Below are 19,666 nucleotides of genomic sequence, written 5' to 3' on the forward strand. Positions count from 1 at the left end.
ACCCACGATCTTTGTTGGATATGAGGAGGGAGCTAAGTGTTACCGTGTCTATGATCCTGAAAGCAAGAAGGTGCAGGTGACGCGGGATGTTCACTTTGAGGAAGGGCGTCCCTGGAGCTGGGGCGTTCAGACCACACCCACATCGCAGGCCGCGCCAGTCACCTTCTTCGTCGTGTATACCATGCAGCCAGGGGTGGAGGAGCTGGACACTGGCGGAGCGCACTGCAACATGCCCGCCTTGGCAGTGCACTCGACACCAACTCCGGAGGCACCACAGACAGAGGTGGTGGCAACCAGTACACCAACACTACAGTCGCCGGGGCCAAGCACTCCCACACTGCTCAGGTCGCCAGAGATAAGGTGGGCCACTCTGCCGACGCATGATGACACGCGATACGTGGACTCCGGACCAATCAGGTACCCGCGCCTCTCATGCGTTTTTGACGCCACTGAAGAAGACGCTGAATGAGAGGAGTTTGAGCGCTGCCATCTTACTGCGGAAGAGCGGCGCGACGTTGAGGAGGCTTTGGGTGATGCGCCCTGGAAGGCAGCTATGGACGAGGAGATACGCTGCATCCACGAGAACAAGACTTGGGAATTATCAGACTTGCCTGCTGGTCAGAAATCCATTGGGCTGAAGTGGGTTTATAAGGTCAAGAGAGATCGTGCAGGCAACATCACCAAGTACAAGGCTCGTTTGGTGGCAAAGGGATATGTGCAGAAACAAGGGGTGGACTATGAAGAAGCATTCGCTCCAGTGGCCAGATTGGAGACCGTACGTGTTTTGCTTGCACTCGCTGCGCACCATTGCTGGGAAGTTCACCATATGGATGTAAAATCGGCATTCCTAAATGGGGATCTCAGTGAAGAGGTGTATGTGGCCCAGCCACCCGGATTTGCTGTACCAGGGGAGGAACATCGTGTACTGAGACTGCATAAAGCCCTCTACAGCCTCTGTCAAGCACCAAGAGCCTGGTATGCGAAGCTTCATGACTCCCTCGTCACTCTCGGGTTTGAGCGAAGCCCACTAGAACATGCAGTTTACAGGCGAGGTGATGATTCCACTTTCCTGCTCGTTGGAGTGTACGTGGATGATCTTGTCATTACCGGCACGAACAAAGGGCTGATAGGAGAGTTCAAGGATCAGATGAAGATGCTCTTCAAGATGAGTGATCTTGGTCTACTCAGCTACTACTTGGGGATTGAGGTATCTCAAACAGAGGGTGAGATCACACTTCACCAACATAGTTACGCGGAGAGAATTCTGGAAGCAGCTGGCATGGAAGACTGCAACACCTGCAACACTCCAATGGAGTGCCGTTTGAAGCTGAAGAAAAAGGATGAAGGGGAGCCGTTCGACTCAACATTGTATCGCAGTGTGATAGGTAGCCTCTGGTACCTTGTGTGAAGATGAAGAAAAAGGATGAAGGGGAGCCGTTCGACTCAACATTGTATCGCAGTGTGATAGGTAGCCTCTGGTACCTTGTGTGAAGATGAAGAAAAAGGATGAAGGGGAGCCGTTCGACTCAACATTGTATCGCAGTGTGATAGGTAGCCTCCGGTACCTTGTCAACACAAGGCCTGATATTGCACATGCTGTGGGGATTCATGGAGGCCCCAAGTGTTCATCATTGGGCAGCTGTGAAGCAAATCCTGAGGTATGTTCGAGGGACACTGGGCTATGGATGTCGTTATCAGGCCGGACATGGAGAAGTGAAGTTCGTAGGATACACCGATAGTGATCTTGCCGGTGATACTGAGGACCGGAAGAGCACCTCCGGCAATGTCTTCTTCCTTGGGAACAACCTTATTACTTGGAACTCGCAGAAGCAAAAGATAGTGGCTCTCTCTTCTTGCGAAGCTGAGTATGTCGCTGCTTCAATAGCGACATGCCAGGGAGTGTGGCTCTCTCGTCTGATCAGTGAGATGCTCGGGAGACCGCAGGCCAAGTTCAAGCTGTTCGTGGACAATCAAGCTGCCATTGCTCTCGGCAAAGACCCAGTCCACCATGACCGTAGCAAGCATATTGACATCAAGTATCACTTTATACGTGATTGTGCGGAGAAGGGTCAAGTGGAAGTGGATCACATCCGTACGAGGGAGCAGATTGCAGATGCACTGATGAAGCCGCTGGGTCGAGTTGTGTTCGTGGAGATGCGTCAGAAGCTTGGGATGTCCGAGGTGGGTACTAAGGAGCAGATCTTAAGGGGGTGAAATGTAGGACCTAGTTTAAGCTCAGCTCCAGCAGGTTTTTAGCTTCAGCATCGAATAAGCACTTGCATGCATGTAGCTAGGTAGCGAGACGTGTTGTTGCACGATCTCCGTCAGTTTTGCTTTTTCTGTTTGCTTTAGAACTCCCGATCCGCAAGGCACTGGGGACGCAGTCGTGGGATGACGCGATAGACGCGGATCCGGCGCAGCTGATCGGTAGGTAGTTAGCCTTGTAATCGTGATAAGAGTGAGTCAAGGAATAACAGAAAAGGCTGCCCAGTTCGACGGCACAAAAACTACTGTCTACTCTTGTCCCAGTTCATCTTCAGAGAGAGAGAGAGAGAGAGCGATTTCAGGTTTCGGAAGCAACACTATGTAGGTGGAGCGGCATGTATCACAGCATAACACTACAAAAGAACCGCAACAATATATGTAAAACAACTCCAATAAGTAAAAATTTAACAAATGAATACAACACAAGGGTCTGACGACCAAGTTGCAACTCTCACTAGAAAAAGCGAAAATATACCTTAGACAGGTACAATTTAACAAATGCCTTAAGAAGGCTTAAAGAAGAGCAGATCACGTCCACCGGGGGTCCACCCTTCCATACCGATTGCTTGGGATAACCATAGCCAACACCATCCTTCACCATAGAAATACCTGTTCCCAAATGCTACCATCTGATTTGCAGCATCCAGATCAAAAAGAATAAATAAAGAAAGGTGAGTACTTTTCAGAAGCGTCACCTTTGACGCGTGTGAGGAAATGCGGATTGGGTTCACTAGGGAGGTGGCTTGGGTGTCATGGAACTTGTCGGCGGTGGAGGTCGTCGGGGTTTGGTGGTAGCCGTGGTTCGGTTTAGGCGAACATGGCATGGTGGTAGTGCTTGATGGCTTCAGATAGGGCAGCGTATCGGATCTGGCGGAGGAGATCATAGGGCTTGCGGCGACGGTGGACCGGTTCGAGGGGAAGTTCGCACAGGGAGGCGAGGTGGCTGTCGGACTTGGTGGTGATGTGGGTGGTCATTTGGGTTGTACATGAGGTGTCCGACGATGTCAGATCTGGTCCAAGACGCGACAATAACGGCAGTCTAGATAAAGCAGAGTGACAATGGTTACGAAGGGCCGCGGGCGAGGAGACGTCGGTGAGGCGAGGTCGTGGTGGAGCTCCGACGGGCGAGCTTGAGGAGGGCCATTGTTGAAGTGTATATGTGGATTGCCTGGCCCTTTCCATTTTTTTGGAGTGTTGGTTGCGTTAGCTAGTGCATGAAGCTTAACATGGTATCATGGCCTAATGTCTTGAGTTCAAGTCATGCCTTTTGCCAGGGGGTGGCGAGGTGGCTGCCGGACTTGGTGGCCAAGTGGGTGGTCATTCGGGTTGTACCGGAGGTGGCCGGCGATGGCGGATCCGGTCAAAGAGGCGGCGGCGATGGTGGTATGGACAAAGCGGAGTGACGGTGGTTGTGAACAGCGCATGCGAGGAGGCGTCGATGAGGCGGGGTCGTGGCGAAGCTCTGATGGGTGAGCTTGAGGGGGGGCACTGTTGAAGTATATATGTGGGTTGCCTAGCCCTTTCCATTAGTTCAGATTTTTGGTTGCGTTGGCTACTGCATGAACTTAACATGGTATCAGGTCCTAATGTCTTGAGTTCAAGTCCTGTCTTTCGTAATTTATTAGAAAATGTTGCTGCCCTTCTCTTTGTTCACGTATAGACCTCTTGAGTAATACCTCCGAGTCTATTCACGTGTTAACTTCCCGCATCACACATGAGAGGGGGTGAAGTGTATATCTGGAGCCTAGCCCTTTCCATTAATTCGGACTTTTGGTTACATTGGCTAGTGGATGAAGCTTAACATCCACGAGCGGCAGCCTTCGAGAGGCTTTAGGTGGCTGGAGCTTCAAATGACACCGGTCATCGGAGGTAGAGAAGGCAGCGGTCCGGCGAGGCAGGACCGCCGTAGTGGTGCTGCTGCGCCTGCGTGGGGCAAATTGGTGGTCTTGCGGCAGTGGTCGGCTCCTTGCCGGCGTCCAAGGAGTTGTTGAGGCTTGGGGTGGAGCGCAACCGGCAAAACAAGATAGACGGCGGCTGGCGGCGCGATGGGGGCATATCAGGCAGGATGGTTAGGGATTAGGGTTAGGGAAGCTGGGCTGAGTTGGCCTTTAGCCTGTAGCATGCTACTGAGCTATGTCGCGCCTAGTTGGACGTTGGATAGTCACCGGTGCTCAACTGCTAGCTGGGCAGGGACTCGCCTATTTAATTGATTTAGCCATTCAAAATCTAAGTAGCTCTGGATAATTAATTGTTTGAGGGTGTAATAGAACTCTAAATTGTATAAAAAGATGTGCAGCCTCACTGGTTTGAAACAAAGGCACACAAAGATATTCAACATTCTTGGAATTATATTTATATTTTATATGGAAAATAAATCCATTTAAGTTAATAATTGGGGTTGAACTGTAAGTGTGTGATATATTGCTCCAAACATCTTGGAATAATTATTGTAGCTTCCTAATAATGTTGGCAGGCTAAATATAGGTTATCAGAATATTTAACCATGTGAAATCCCTCAATTTGAAATTGATATAAATCTATGCAATTTATTAGATTTGCATTTTATTTAGAATTTGATGATTTGAACCATTCTAATCCTTGTAGTATTTTCGGGATGAGTTCAGATAAATATAGACATCCACTCTATATGACTCATGATTCATCCACTTTGTCATCCACTCTGACTTCTTGGTCTTCACCCCCCGATTCTTCCTTGGCGATCCCTCCTTACATTGTTCCATCTTTTCTTCAGTGTTACACTCGTCGTTCACGTCATGTGGATGACTCTGCGGATGTGTCGTCATCCTCGTCTCAGCCTCCCTATAGCTTGCGTTCTCGCTCTCGTCCGTCTGTTGATCGCCTTGGATTTCCCACCGCTGGTGCTGCTGTTCTTGAGCCGACTTCCTATCGCCAGGCTGTTGTTCATCTTGAACGGCAGTTTGCGATGGCAGAGGAGATTGTTGCTCTTGAACGCACTTGTACATGGGATCTTGTTTCCCTTCCTCCTGGTGTCCGTCCCATCACATGTAAGTGGGTCTACAAGGTTAAGACTCGCTCTGATGGTTCTCTTGAGCGTTATAAAGCTCGTCTTGTGGCTCGTGGCTTTCAGCAGGAGCATGGTCGTGATTACGACGAGAATTTTGCTCCTCTGGCCCATATGACCACTATTCGTACACTTCTTGCCGTGGCCTCCGTACGCCACTGGTCTGTATCTCAGCTTGATGTTAAGAATGCCTTTTTTAATGGCGAGCTGCGTGAGGAGGTGTACATGCAGCCACCACCTGGGTATTCTGTTCTTGATGGCATGGTATGTCGTCTTCGTCGCTCTCTCTATGGCCTTAAGCAAGCCTCCCGCGCCTGGTTTGAGCGTTTTGCCTCTGTGGTAACTGCTGCTGGTTTTTCAGCCAGTGCTCATGATCCAGCATTATTTGTCCATCTTTCTCCTCGTGGTCGGACTCTTCTTCTTCTCTATGTTGATGACATGATCATCACTGGTGATGACCCCGAGTATATTGCCTTTGTAAAGGCCCGTCTTAGTGAGCAGTTTCTTACGTCTGATCTTGGATCTCTTCGCTACTTTCTTGGGATTGAAGTCTCTTCTACTTCTGATGGCTTTTTTATATCCCAGGAAAAGTTTTTTTCGAGAAAACGCAAAGAGCCTTGCGTTTCGTTGTATTGAAAAGAATGGGGGGTTACAACCTCCTAAGAGGCAATTACAGCATTGTTACAAGAGGATTAGTGAACATCCCAGGATGGGGGCAAGACTACCTGTCGTGGGTATAAGCCTGACAGTAGATGTGTAGGGTACGAAAAGGATGGGCAGAGCCTTAGCTACGACGAGGTTGTATGAGTTCAGGCCCCTCTGCGGTGGAGGTAATAGCCCTACGTCTCAGTGCTCAGGGAGCTTGTTGTCGAGTGGAAATATGGAATACAATGAGTTGCTAACCCCTCTACCAGCGGGGGAGGGTGGCTTATATAGAGTGCGCTGCCCTCCACAACGGTTCCGGTACAGGGGTGGAGTAGTGGCGATTGAATGCGTACGTTACAGGTAACGTACGCCCTAAATGCTAATAAATGCACCTGGAAACGTATGACCGTTTCCCTCCAGGGGGTTACGATGTACCGAGTGGTATCCAGTCGGTTAGCTTGATATCCTCCGAATGCTAGTCTCCGACTGGATGATCGAGGACCTGTTACCGACTGGATGATGGGGACTCCTTAATTCAGTCGGAGCTGACTAAGGGCCTTGTCCTTTGTGAGGGGTAGTCCTTGGGTAGGACCTACAGGGCAGGCCTATGACCCTACCCTAGGACTATAACCCCATCATTAGTCCCCGAATGGATTGGGGTTGGAACGACGAAGCGATGTTTGAAGTTTGGATCCGACTGGAGCGGACTTGGCTTGGGTGTTGCTTGCCTCGATCCATTTTATCTTTTCTGACCAACGATCCGAGTGGAAATCTCCGTGGAACAAACTGTCGGAAACCGAGTGTATTCAGGGTATCTCTTGACGCGACCCGTCAACTGACAGCAGCGGATTTTCCGGGATCTTCAAATTTCGGTTTCCGCGCGCTCAGCGGGGATGACGCCAGCGCGCTCGATTAGCGTCTGACGCCTCGATTCTCGCGCCTTCAACTCCTCCACTGATATCGCCGCGGCCGGTCGGGGGATAAGGTTTCGGGGCCACCTGCCAGCGACCCAGTCGGAACCTTACTTAAATCCCGGCGGTAAGGGTTTTTCGTTACGCCCGCCGAATCTTTTGCCGTTGCTTCGTCCTCCTCGCCTCCTCCAGCGCACCTAACCTCCCCACTCCTCCTCTCTCTCCGCGAACTCGCAACTTCTGCCATGACCAAGGGTCAAACCAGCAAGATGGAGGCGAGGAAGAAGAAGGGGAAGGCGGCGGCTCCTGCTCAGCGGCGACAGCGGCCGTTGCCGGCGGGGTGGATTCAAGGCGACTTCCTCCCCTCTACGGTGACGGAGGGGGATCTGCTGCAGCTGGTGGAGGACGGGATGATCGTCCACAAGTCTTGGAGGCTGCCGGCTGAGAACGAGGTCGAGCCGGCACCCCGGGAGGGGGAGCGCGCTCAGCCATGTCTACCGAGGTTTCTCCCTGCCCCCGCATCCTTTCTTTAAGGGCATCATGAACCACTTCGGGGCACAGCTTCACCACTTTCCTCCGAATGCTATTGCCCATCTCTCTGCTTTCATCGTTATGTGCGAGTGTTTCATCGGCTGCCCCCCCATTGGGGGTTGTTCAAGCACATATTTTCTGCTAGATCCCAAACCATCAAACGACTCAGCCAGTCGGATGATAAGACACATCTTCTCCAGCTCTGCGGGGGCTTAGGTTTCCAGAAAAAGAGTCGGAGTAGTTATCCTGCTCTTCAGCTGAGCGAGTCGGTCAGGAACTGGCAGTCGACGTGGTTCTACTGCCAAGACGTTGCTTGCCCGAACGCCTCTTCAGGGTTGCCCCCTTTTAGCCTTGATCGTCCCGCTCCACCTAAGCAGCTCGCGCTCACGAAGGCGGAGAAGCTCGACATCCAGCCCTTGGTCGAGCACTCGTAGACGTCGTCAGGAGGGGAGTCACCGGCATGGATTTGCTGGAGACTTTCCTTGGTCGGCGCATACAACCTCTGCAGGCTTGCGACCACGCCATGTGGCACTACTCGGGGACCGATGACTCCACTAGGACTAACGTCTTGAGCGTGACCGAGGAGAAGGTGGCGTCGTGGGTGCTCCAGATCACAGGCGCCTGCGAGAACCCCAGAGGGTCTCGGCGAGTGAGGGCTTTCAGCGCGGACAATCCTCCTCCGAATCAGGTGAGTACCATGTGTCGAGTGCACGTATCTGTTTTACTTTTATCGCTTTCTTGAATCTCTGCCTGTCGCTTGATGTCGCCGACTGTATTGCACGCAGAAGTGGACCAACTGGTTTTCTCCTGTCTCGAACGGGAACCCGGACGAGGAGGAGGAAGAAGGCAGCCAAGAGGGCAGCGTAGAGAGTGGCGAGTACGTCTCCGACAGTGGGGAGACGGAGGAGGAGTCTGGTGAAGAAGGGGAGGATGACGAAGAGCAGGACTCGCCGCCTCCGCCGCCAGAGCACCGGACCAAGCGTCGACATGAACCTGTGGTTCCCTCGGCTCCTCCGACATCTTCGAGTGCTCCGCCTGCTGCTCCCGCGGTGCCGAGTGCTCGGAGCACCAAGAGGGCCAGGGACGCTGCTGTCGAGTCCGTGGGTCAGTCTTCCAAGGCGGCCAAACCGAGTGGGCCCAAGCCTCGGAAGGCTCTGCCGCGGATGAGGGTTGCTGTCCCCGTCATCTCCACGTAAGTGCATCGATCTTCTAATTTCTTCTGATATCCGAGTGAACTCCTGTTTATTGGTCGAATGGATTTCCCTCGACAGAGTCGCTACTTCTGCCACCTCTCCGGCGCACTAGGAGGACGACCCCATGGACACGGACAACGTCGTCTCATCCCAGCCAGGTGCGTTGTAGTGACTCCGAGTGTTTTATACTATCGCGTCTCGAATTCTATCATAGCTTCTGCCTCTTTCTTTTTCTGAGATCTCGCGCCGTTCGGTCTATCAGGGGCGATTTGCGTGGACGAGGGTGATCAGGGGAGAGCTGAACAAGCTGCGGAGCCTGTTCTTGAGGCTGCTCCGCCTGTTGCTGCTCTCGCCGCCGACGTGCTGCCGACTGAGGCACTGCCGCCGACTGAACCGGCGCTGGTGGTTGAAGAGCCGACTGGAGCGGACCTTGGGATGCCTCAGGAACTTCCGACGATGCCAGGCTCGTCGAATGTCGAGTTCAACATCCAGCGTCTCCCGGAGGAGCAGGTGGGAGCGGCCAAGGGAGCCATGGTGCAGGCGGAGCTGATGGCTGGGGAAGCCAAGAGGGCCTACGACTCCGTCGCATCCTTGTACCAGCAGAGTTTGGAGCTGCGGGAAGATATCCGAGTAAGTGGGCTAGTAAGTATTTACTTTTCTCTTGTAACCCACTGGGTGTTCTCGGATATCGGATGATGTTTGCAATGGGTTCACTCTGAGTGAACCCAGTGGGTGTAGTCCCCGAGACTTCTGTCGAGTGCTTGCACCGGCAGTTGTCTTTATACATATTGTTTTTGCCTTGGTCAGATCTTGAAATAGTATGGTCGACTGCAAACAGTTGTGGCAGTCGGGGTGCACTTACTGTAAGAGTCCCCGAGAGTAATTATACTCAGGTCGGGTAGTATTAGCCTCGTAGGCTTAGGTGTTGTCATGTAGCTCAATAGGGCGGGCCTGCTTGAGTTGCATGCCAGTGGGGTCACTCTCAGTGAACCCACTGGGTGTAGTCCCCGAGACCGCTGTCGACTGCTTGCGTCGGCAGGGGTCTGAAGAACTTAGACTTTTATTGCTGAATTATCTGATTGTCTCTTGGTGCTGGCTGGCAGAAAACTTGTGAAATGGGGACAACATATGAGACTCTGAGGGCGGAGAAGATTCAGTTTGCTGGTGAGCGGGATGCGGCACTGCTTGCAATGGATGGTATGAAGGTGGTTCTGGCGGAGCGAGAGAAGTCGTTGGAGGAGGCTCGTGAAGCGAACAAAGTGCTGACTGAGGAAGTTGAGAAGATGGGGAAACAAATGACTGCTCTGATGGGACAAATGGACGTGCTGAACAAACGGTGCAGAGCGCAAGAGAAATACGTCAGTGACTGGGCTCAGCAGATGATGACGCGTCTGACTGGTAAGTCCTGCTTTTTCCGAGTGGTTGTGGTATGTGCGTTACACTCGGCGTTTATTGTTTGCTTGTCCTGCTGTTGCAGATTTTTGCATTGACACTGAAGCCGAAGCAGCTGATGTGGAGCGGTCGATTCACGATAACGTGCCACTCGGCGAGGACGCCAATCGGGATCTGCTCCGGGCGCACATCCGCGTGGGCAAAGTTGGCCCTTTCATCGGTCGACTGAGAGAAGTCGTCGGCCGAATCGACAAGGAGCTTTGGCCAGAAGATGAGTCGCGGCAGGAGATGGAGAACCTGATGGCTCGACTGGAGGAGATTCCGAACCGAGTGCAGTCGTGGAAGAAATCTGCAGCTCGTTGTGGTGCAGATGTTGCTCTGTCCCTGGTCCGAGTCCATTGCAAGGAGGTGCGCAAGGAGAAGCTGAAGACATTGAAGGTGGCCAACACGAAGAAACTTCGATTCGAAGACTTCATGGAAACCTTCCTTGAAAGTGCCACCCGCATCGCCGACGGAATCGACCTGGACATCTTCGTGGAGCCCTCCAGTCCTGGCGCTACTCCAGACGACGCGTAAGAAAACTTGATCCTCGGTATGCCGAGTGTTGATTTGTAAGAAACTTTGGCCACTGCTGTTGGCCGTCACATTCTTGTTTCGGTGCGGGTAAGCTTGATCCACACCGAGGCACTATCTTTGGTTGAACTTTGAATCGAATCGTTTGCTCTTCTGTTGCAATTTTGACTCGAGTTTTTCTTTGGCGTTTCTTGGTGAAGCCAAAGGCAAACATTTGGAACATGTCAGTTGTCTTGACATCTGCATGAGCCTCATTGAGGGTCCGTGGAATTTCCGATTGGATCTGTATTGTCACCGAGTGGATCGGTAGGATTGCGGGTTGGTACTGATGTAGTTGTCAGTTGTTTTGACATCCACATGAGCCTCAATGAGGGTCTGCAACTCATGTAGATGTCAGTTGTTTTGACCTCCACATGAGCCTCAATGAGGGTCTGCAACTCATGTAGTTGTCAGTTGTTTTGACATCCACATGAGCTTCAATGAGGGTCTGCAACTCATGTAGTTTTCAGTTGATTACCCGAGTGTACCTGTAGGATACAGTCGAAGGCATGTGGGTGCTTATGCGATTCTGCATCGCATCTAAGTCCCCGAGTGTGGCGTTAAGTGCACACTCGAAGAAAGTTAATACTTAGGCAATTCGTGATCGCAGCTAAGTCCCCGAGTGTGACGTTAAGTGCACACTCGGAAAAAGTTCATACTTAGGCGATTCTGGATCGCAGCTAAGTCTCCGAGTGTGACGTTAAGTGCACACTCGGAAAAAGTTCATACTTAGGCGATTCTGGATCGCAGCTAAGTCCCCGAGTGTGATGTTAAGTGCACACTCGGAGAAAGTTCATACTTAGGCGATTCTGGATCGCAGCTAAGTCCCCGAGTGTGACGTTAAGTGCACACTCGGAGAAAGTTCATACTTAGGCGATTCTGGATCGCAGCTAAGTCCCCGAGTGTGACGTTAAGTGCACACTCGGAGAAAGTTCATACTTAGGCGATTCTGGATCGCAGCTAAGTCCCCGAGTGTGACGTTAAGTGCACACTCGGAGAAAGTTCATACTTAGGCGATTCTGGATCGCAGCTAAGTTTTTTTTTTTTTGAGACCGGAGTCTGCGACCGCGGAAGAACTTTGAACCTGCAAAAAACTCAATCTGTTTTATATTATTTCACCAATACTTGTTCTTTACATTGCTTCAGTCGACGGTCACGTGTAGAAGCGCTTCAGGAGATCTCCGTTCCATGCTCACGGCTCGTATATCTCCCTGTCGACGTTGTAGAGTCTGTATGCTCCATTGTTCAGCACCTTTGAGATGATGAAGGGTCCTTCCCAGGCAGGAGCCAACTTGTGAGGTCTTTGCTGATCCACTCGGAGCACCAGGTCGCTTGCTTGGAACGTACGACTCCTGACGTGTCGCGCGTGAAAACGCCGCAGATCTTGTTGATAAATGGTTGAGCGAGTCAGTGCCATCTCGCGCTCCTCCTCTAGAAGGTCCACTCCGTCTTGCCTTGCTTGTTCTGCTTCAGCTTCGGAGAAGAGTTCGACTCGTGGAGCGTTGTGAAGTAAGTCACTCGGAAGGACTGCTTCTGCTCCATAGACGAGGAAGAACGGTGATCGCCCTGTAGATCTGTTCGGGGTTGTGCGAAGACCCCAAAGCACTGAAGGTAGCTCGGTGACCCAAGCGCCAGCGGCATGTCCTATCTCTCGCAGGAGCCGGGGCTTCAAACCTTGCAAAATAAGTCCGTTCGCCCGCTCTGCTTGTCCATTGGACTGCGGGTGTGCCACGGAAGCAAAGTCCACTCGGATACCTTGGCTTGTACAGAAACCTTTGAATCTGTCCGAATCAAAGTTTGTCCCGTTGTCCGTGATTATGCTGTGAGGTACACCGAATCTGAAGATGATGTCCCTGATAAACTTGACGGCTGTTGAGGCGTCGAGTTTCTCGATGGGCTTGGCTTCGATCCATTTCGTGAACTTGTCGACTGCCACCAACAGATGTGTGTATCCCCCTTGGCCTGTCTTGAATGGTCCGACTGTATCTAATCCCCAAACTGCAAACGGCCACACAAGAGGGATTGTCTTCAACGCAGATGTCGGCTTGTGGGACTTGTTGGAGTAGAACTGACAGCCCTCACATCGGTCGACCATATCTTTAGCCATCTCGTTTGCCTGCAGCCAGAAGAAACCAGCCCTGAATGCCTTGGCGACGATTGCTCTCGAAGAAGCGTGATGACCGCAGGTTCCCGAGTGAATATCTTCCAGGATCAGCTGCCCCTCTTCTGGGGAGATGCATTGTTGAAAAACGCCTGAAACGCTTTCCTTGTACAATTGGCCATCAATGACAGTGAATGACTTCGACCTGCGGACTATCTGCCTGGCCTGGACTTCGTCTTCTGTTAGTTCCTGCCTCAGGATATATGCAATGATCGGCACAGTCCAATCGGGGATGACAGCAAGAATCTCCATGACCAGATCAACCACAGCAGGTACATCGACTTCAGTCGGATCTGTTGAACTCTTTGGTTGTACTGGTTCCTCTGTAAAAGGATCTTCTTTAACTTAGGAAGGTGGAGGTGCTCGAGGCAGACGTCACTCGGGACTGGTCTCTGAGTGGATCCGAGTTTTGCCAACTCATCCGCTGCTTGGTTCTTCAGTCTCGGAACATGGTGAAGTTCTAGACCTTCAAACTTCTTCTCAAGCTTCCTCACTGCATTGCAGTATGTGGTCATGGTGGGGTTCCTGACGTCCCACTCTTTCATCACTTGATTGACCACCAAATCCGAATCGCCGTAGACAATCGCTTTCTTGGCCTCGAACTTGATATCGAAGTACAACATCTCCATCGCCCACTTCGCCACTCGGCCTGACGCGTCTCGGTTGTGGAGAATTTCCGACAATGGAGCATCAGAAACGACAGACACCGAGTGGTCTTGGAAATAATGGGCCACCTTCTTCGCAGTCATGTAGATCCCGTAGATAAGCTTTTGATAGTGGGGATACCTCTGCTTGGAAGGAGTCAGGACTTCGGAGACGTAGTACACTGGCCGCTGAACTTTGTATGCTTTGCCTTCTTCTTCTCGTTCGACTGTAAGAACAGTACTGGTGACTTGATTTGTAGCAGCAATGTACAGAAGAAGGGGCTCTTTACTGAGGGGAGCAGTAAGAACCGGCTGGGTGGAAAGTAGGACTTTGAGGTCGTTGAATGCGACTTGAGCTTCGTCTGTCCACTCGAAAGTATCTAATTTTTTCATGAGTCGGTACAGAGGAAGTGCTTTCTCGCCGAGTCGACTGATGAACCTGCTCAAAGCCGCTAGGCAACCTGTGAGCCGTTGAACATCGTGTATTCTGACCGGCCTCTCCATTCGGACGATGGTCCCGATCTTTTCGGGGTTGACATCGATCCCTCGTTCGGAAACGAAGAAACCGAGTAACTTTCCGCTGGGAACGCCGAATGAACATTTGGCGGGGTTGAGCTTGATATCGTACCTACGAAGGCTGGCGAATGTTTCTGCCAAGTCAATCAGCAGGTCGGAACCTTTGCGTGACTTGACTACAATATCATCCATATACACCTCCACATTCCGACCGATCTGGTCGAGGAGACATTTTTGGATCATGCGCATAAAGGTAGCTCCTGCATTCTTCAAACCGAATGGCATAGTGATGTAGCAGAAGCACCCGAATGGGGTGATGAAGGCTGTTTTTAACTCATCGGGACCATACAGACGGATCTGATGATAGCCCGAATAGGCATGAAGAAATGACAGACGCTCGCAACCCGCAGTCGAATCGACAATTTGATCTATGCGGGGGAGCGGAAAATGGTCTTTCGGGCAGACCTTATTGAGATGCTTGAAGTCGATGCACATTCGGAGCGACTTGTCCTTCTTGGGCACCATGACAACATTGGCGAGCCACTCGGAGTGGTGAACCTCGCGAATGAAGTTGGCTGCCAGCAGCTTGGCCACCTCATCCCCGATTGCCTTCCTCTTGTGCGCGGCGGACCGGCGTAAGCGCTCTCGGACGGGCCGAGCGACGAGGTCCACATGTAGTCGGTGCTCAGCCAACTCCCTGGGTACACCTGGCATGTCAGAGGGTTTCCATGCGAAGATGTCCCAGTTCTCACGGAGGAATTGGGTGAGCTCGGCTTCCTATTTAGGATCGAGGGTGGTGGAGATGTTCGTCGGGGCAGCAGTGTCGTCCGTCGGGTGAATGCTGACCTTCTTCGCTTCTCCCGCCGACTGGAATGCGGATTCAGAAGCTGGCTTCTTTGAGCGCATCATGTCGGCGGGGTCGACTGTTTTCTTGTACTCGTCGAGCTCGAGGACGGCCATGTGCTGATCGGCGATTCTTGATCGCTGCTGCAGGCACTCTTCGGCTCGCTGCCGATTGCCTGTGATGGTGATCACACCCTTCGGGCCTGGCATCTTCAGCTTCAGGTATACGTAACATGGACGGGCCATGAAACGCGCATACGCTGGGCGACCCAGAATTGCGTGATAAGCGCTCTGGAAATCGACCACTTCGAACGTCAGCTTTTCCTTGCGGAAGTTCTTGTCGGAGCCGAAAACGACGTCCAACGCGATCTGGCCGAGTGACTTGGCCTTCCGTCCAGGGACGACTCCATGGAACTGCATGCTGCTCTCGCTGAGTTTGGACATCGGGATGCCCATCCCCTTGAGTGTGTCGGCATACATGATGTTCAAGCCGCTGCCGCCATCCATTAGGACTTTGCGCAGTCGGACTCCTTCCACCACCGGGTCGACGACCAGAGCCTGTCTCCCTGGGGTGGGTACATGTGCCGGATGATCCGACTGGTCGAAGGTGATCGCAGTCTGAGACCATTTGAGGAACTTGGGGTTGGTAGGGGTGGCCATGTTAACCTCTCTGTTCACCAGCTTCAGTCGACTCTTGCTCTCGACGTCAGCAAAAATCATCAGGGTTGCATGGACTTGGGGGAACGGATCCTCCTTATCCTCCTCATCCTGTTCATGGTCCTTCTCACTCGGTTGACCTTCGCTGAATCCCTGGATCAGGAGGCGACACTGTCGAGTGGTATGCTTCGCATATATGGGGTTGCCCTCTTCATCCATCTTCGTATGAACCGGACATGGCTGGTCCAGGATGGGGTTATTGAACTGCTTCTTCTTGGGGGTGAACTGAGCCTTCCCTTTGCCCTTGAACTTGGCATTGGTTACGGCCACAGCTTCTGCTTGCGGAGCAGTCGGAGCTTTCTACTTCTGCTTCCGAGTGTTGCCCCCATCTCCATCAGCGACTGTTTTGTGCTTGCCGCTTCGGATTCGGTCTTCTTCTTCGCCATTAGCATAGCACGTTGCTATCTCCATCATCTTGCTCATGGAGATGTCGCCTGTTCGGCCGAACTTCAGGTACAGATCCCTGTACTGCACGCCTGCCTTGAAGGCGCAGACTGCTTGATGCTCGGTGATGTTCTCCACCGTGTGGTAGAGAGTTGTCCAACGCTGAATGAAATCTCGCAGGGGCTCATTCTGCTTCTGGACGTAGTGCTGGAGCTCCACGAGGCCAGCATGGCGCTTGCCCGTCCCTTCGAAGGTCCTGATGAACACCCGGGCCAGATCTGCCCAGCTGTAGATGTTTGAGGGGGCCAACTGGTTCAGCCACGCTCGAGCCGAGCCGTCGAGCATCAGAGGGAGGTGCTTCATGGCGACATGGTCGTCCCCTCCTTCGATCTGGACTGCCACTCGGCAGTCATCCAGCCACGTTTCTGGCTTGGACTCTCCTGTAAACTTGTTGATTTCCGTCGCCAATCTGAAGTTTGGCGGGATGTCAGCCGAACGGATGGCTCGACTGAAACACTCGGGACCAGAGACGATGGTCCTGCTTCCGCTCGGACGGTCCATATCATAACCCTCGCGGTGGGCTCGGCCCCTGTCGACCCTTCGCTGAGCGATACGCCCCCTTGCGTCAGGCCTTGGGTCGTATGTGTCACCGACTGAACGCCGATCATCATGATGTCGGGACCCGTAGGGCCCACCCCGCGGAGGGGTGCGTGAACGACGGCGATCTTCGTGATTTATGGAACGGCTGCCTCCTCTGTGCCGCTGATGGGAACCAGGGCTGTGAACCGACCGATGCGTATTCGCATGAACGGAACTATTATGGATCCTGTTATGCGACTGGGAGACTGCCGAATTCTGCTGCTGCGCCGTGTGCAACAGGGCTCGGATCTGCTCGATTCCCCTACCAGCCTCTGAATCAGTCGGCTGGAGGGAATCGGCTATCTTGGCAGCTGCAGCCAAGTTGAGGAGGGTTGTGCGGAACAACTCCACGTTGCTCCGCCGAGTGTGTCGACTGGCAGAACGGCGAGGCGGACGACGCGCGCCGGACGTTTCGCCGATCTCGTGCTCGTTCCGGCCAGCTTGACGGGGATCTTCTTGGGAGCTGGCCATGTGTACTTCTGCTGCAGGCCCGCGACCCGCGTATTCGGAAGGAAACTCAGTCGGAACCGAGCCCGAGTGCTGGGACTGCGGGGCAACCACAACAGACTCTAGAACCGCCACTTGTGAAGACGTGTTCTGGTGCGCCTGGGCGTGTTGCACCCAACGCTGAAGTCGCGGACGGCGAGACCGCTTGCTGCGACGCGTGACGGCGGTGCAGGTCGACACCGGAGCCGACTGTTGGAGAAGAAGAATGCCGCGGGCGCCGGCACGGAAGTGCGTAGCCCCACGACGGGGAAGCGCCTCGACGTCGAGAGGAGCATCCCGAAGCCACGCCGAATCGTCGATGATGAAGGAGAGAGCGCCGAAGAAGATCTGGTGACCCATGCTCGAACCTCCACCGGACGACATGACGAAAGGAAGTAGTCGCAAACTCGCCGGAAGTCGCTTAGATGCCTGCCCCACGGTGGGCGCCACCTGTCGTGGGTATAAGCCTGACAGTAGATGTGTAGGGTACGAAAAGGATGGGCAGAGCCTTAGCTACGACGAGGTTGTATGAGTTCAGGCCCCTCTGCGGTGGAGGTAATAGCCCTACGTCTCAGTGCTCAGGGAGCTTGTTGTCGAGTGGAAATATGGAATACAATGAGTTGCTAACCCCTCTACCAGCGGGGGAGGGTGGCTTATATAGAGTGCGCTGCCCTCCACAACGGTTCCGGTACAGGGGTGGAGTAGTGGCGATTGAATGCGTACGTTACAGGTAACGTACGCCCTAAATGCTAATAAATGCACCTGGAAACGTACGACCGTTTCCCTCCAGGGGGGTTACGATGTACCGAGTGGTATCCAGTCGGTTAGCTTGATATCCTCCGAATGCTAGTCTCCGACTGGATGATCGAGGACCTGTTACCGACTGGATGATGGAGACTCCTTAATTCAGTCGGAGCTGACTAAGGGCCTTGTCCTTTGTGAGGGGTAGTCCTTGGGTAGGACCTACAGGGCAGGCCTATGACCCTACCCTAGGACTATAACCCCATCACTACCCTAAGCCCTTTGTTCCCGGCTCTCGCCCAACACCTAGTCTCATCTTTGATCTATCCAAGAGCTCATCGAGCGATGGGGTGATATGGTCAAAGACACACGCATTCCTGTGTTTCCATATCATCCAGGGCATCAGAAGCGCGGCTGACCTCAGCGCCTTGCAAAGCGATGGTGGTGTGGCATCTCTCGCCCTCATCCACCAGTCCTGGAGTGAGGCATCGTGCTCCGGCGACGGGGCCGTTAGGCGCAGCCAAGATAGGGTCTCGTGCCAAGCCTGCCTCGCGAAAGGGCAAGTGAGCAGCAGGTGCCTGATGGTCTCCGGCTCTTGGTCGCATAGTAGGCAACGGGTGTGATGGGGAAGGCCTCGACGAGCGAGCCGTTCCGCGGTCCAGCATCGGTCCATGTTGGCAAGCCAGTGGAAGAACTTTACCTTCGGCGGAGCCCATCCCTTCCAAATGAGCTGCCAGGAACGGCATGTCGACGATCCGTGAAAGGTGGCCCGGTAGCAGGACCTCGCGAGTAGACACCATTGGCCGTCCATTTCCAAACGAGCTTGTCCGGCTCGGTGGACAGTATAGTGTGCGCCACGAGCTGCCATGTCCTCAGGTATTGGCCAATCTCTTGCAGACCCACAACTCCGCGAATGTCCCGGGCCCAGGCATTGCCGGCAATGCCGTCCGCCACCGTCCGCGCTCTTCTTCTGTTCTTGGGTATGCATAGGTAGGGCAGAGGCACGAGCTCACGAATAGACCCCATGAAAAGTATATCCAGGATCTTCTTGCTCGTGATGTTCTTACTAACGAGTGCAGTGTTGAGACTCCCATGGAGCTCAATGTTCACCATCGTGATACTGATGGTGAACCCCTGCCTGACCCGACGCGTTATCGTCATCTTGTTGGTAGTCTTGTCTATCTAGCTGTCACTCGTCCGGATATCTCTTATCCGGTTCATATTCTCAGTCAGTTCGTCTCCGCTCCTACCTCGGTTCACTATAGTCACCTCCTTCGTGTTCTCCGATATCTTCGGGGCACGATCTCTCACCGTCTATTCTTTCTTCGCTCCAGTTCTTTACAGCTCCAGGCCTATTCGGATGCTACGTGGGCTAGTGATCCTTCAGATCGCCGTTCACTTTTTGCTTACTGTGTTTTTCTTGGTGGTTCTCTCATTGCCTGGAAGACGAAGAAACAGACTGCAGTTTCCCGTTCGAGTGCAGAGGCTCAGTTGCGAGCGATGGCTCTTTTGACAGCAGAGGTGACTTGGTTACGGTGGTTACTTCAGGATTTTGGTGTTTCTGTCACTACACCGACTCCGCTCTTATCTGACAGTACAAGTGCTATTAGCATTGTGCGCGATCCTGTGAAGCATGAGCTCACCAAGCATATTGGTGTTGATGCTTTCTATGTGCGCGCCGGTGTGCAGGATCAGGTTATTGCTCTTCAGTATGTGCCTTCCGAGTTACAGTTGGCGGATTTCCTGACGAAGGCCCAGACTAGAGCGCAACATGGCTTCTATCTCTCCAAACTCAGTGTTGTTCATCCACCATGAGTTTGAGGGGGGTGTTAGAGTATATATAATATAGCCATGTACCCCTTCGTATTTATCCCGTTGTATAAGGGGTTTTCTGCATATAGTCCAAACCTGTACATGTATATATATCGGCCTATGGCCTCATG

At 52.9% G+C, this 19,666-nt stretch overlaps 1 protein-coding gene across 1 annotated transcript in view; it reads left to right on the forward strand.

Moving 5' to 3' along the window:
- LOC123448676 (putative potassium transporter 8) overlaps positions 1-19,666 on the forward strand; it is a 28,925-nt gene that overhangs the window by 6,927 nt on the left and 2,332 nt on the right. The gene's annotated exons all lie outside the window — the stretch shown is intronic.

Source organism: Hordeum vulgare, chromosome 4H (assembly GCF_904849725.1).
Source record: "Hordeum vulgare subsp. vulgare chromosome 4H, MorexV3_pseudomolecules_assembly, whole genome shotgun sequence".
In the NCBI taxonomy this organism is placed as follows: Eukaryota; Viridiplantae; Streptophyta; class Magnoliopsida; order Poales; family Poaceae; genus Hordeum; species Hordeum vulgare.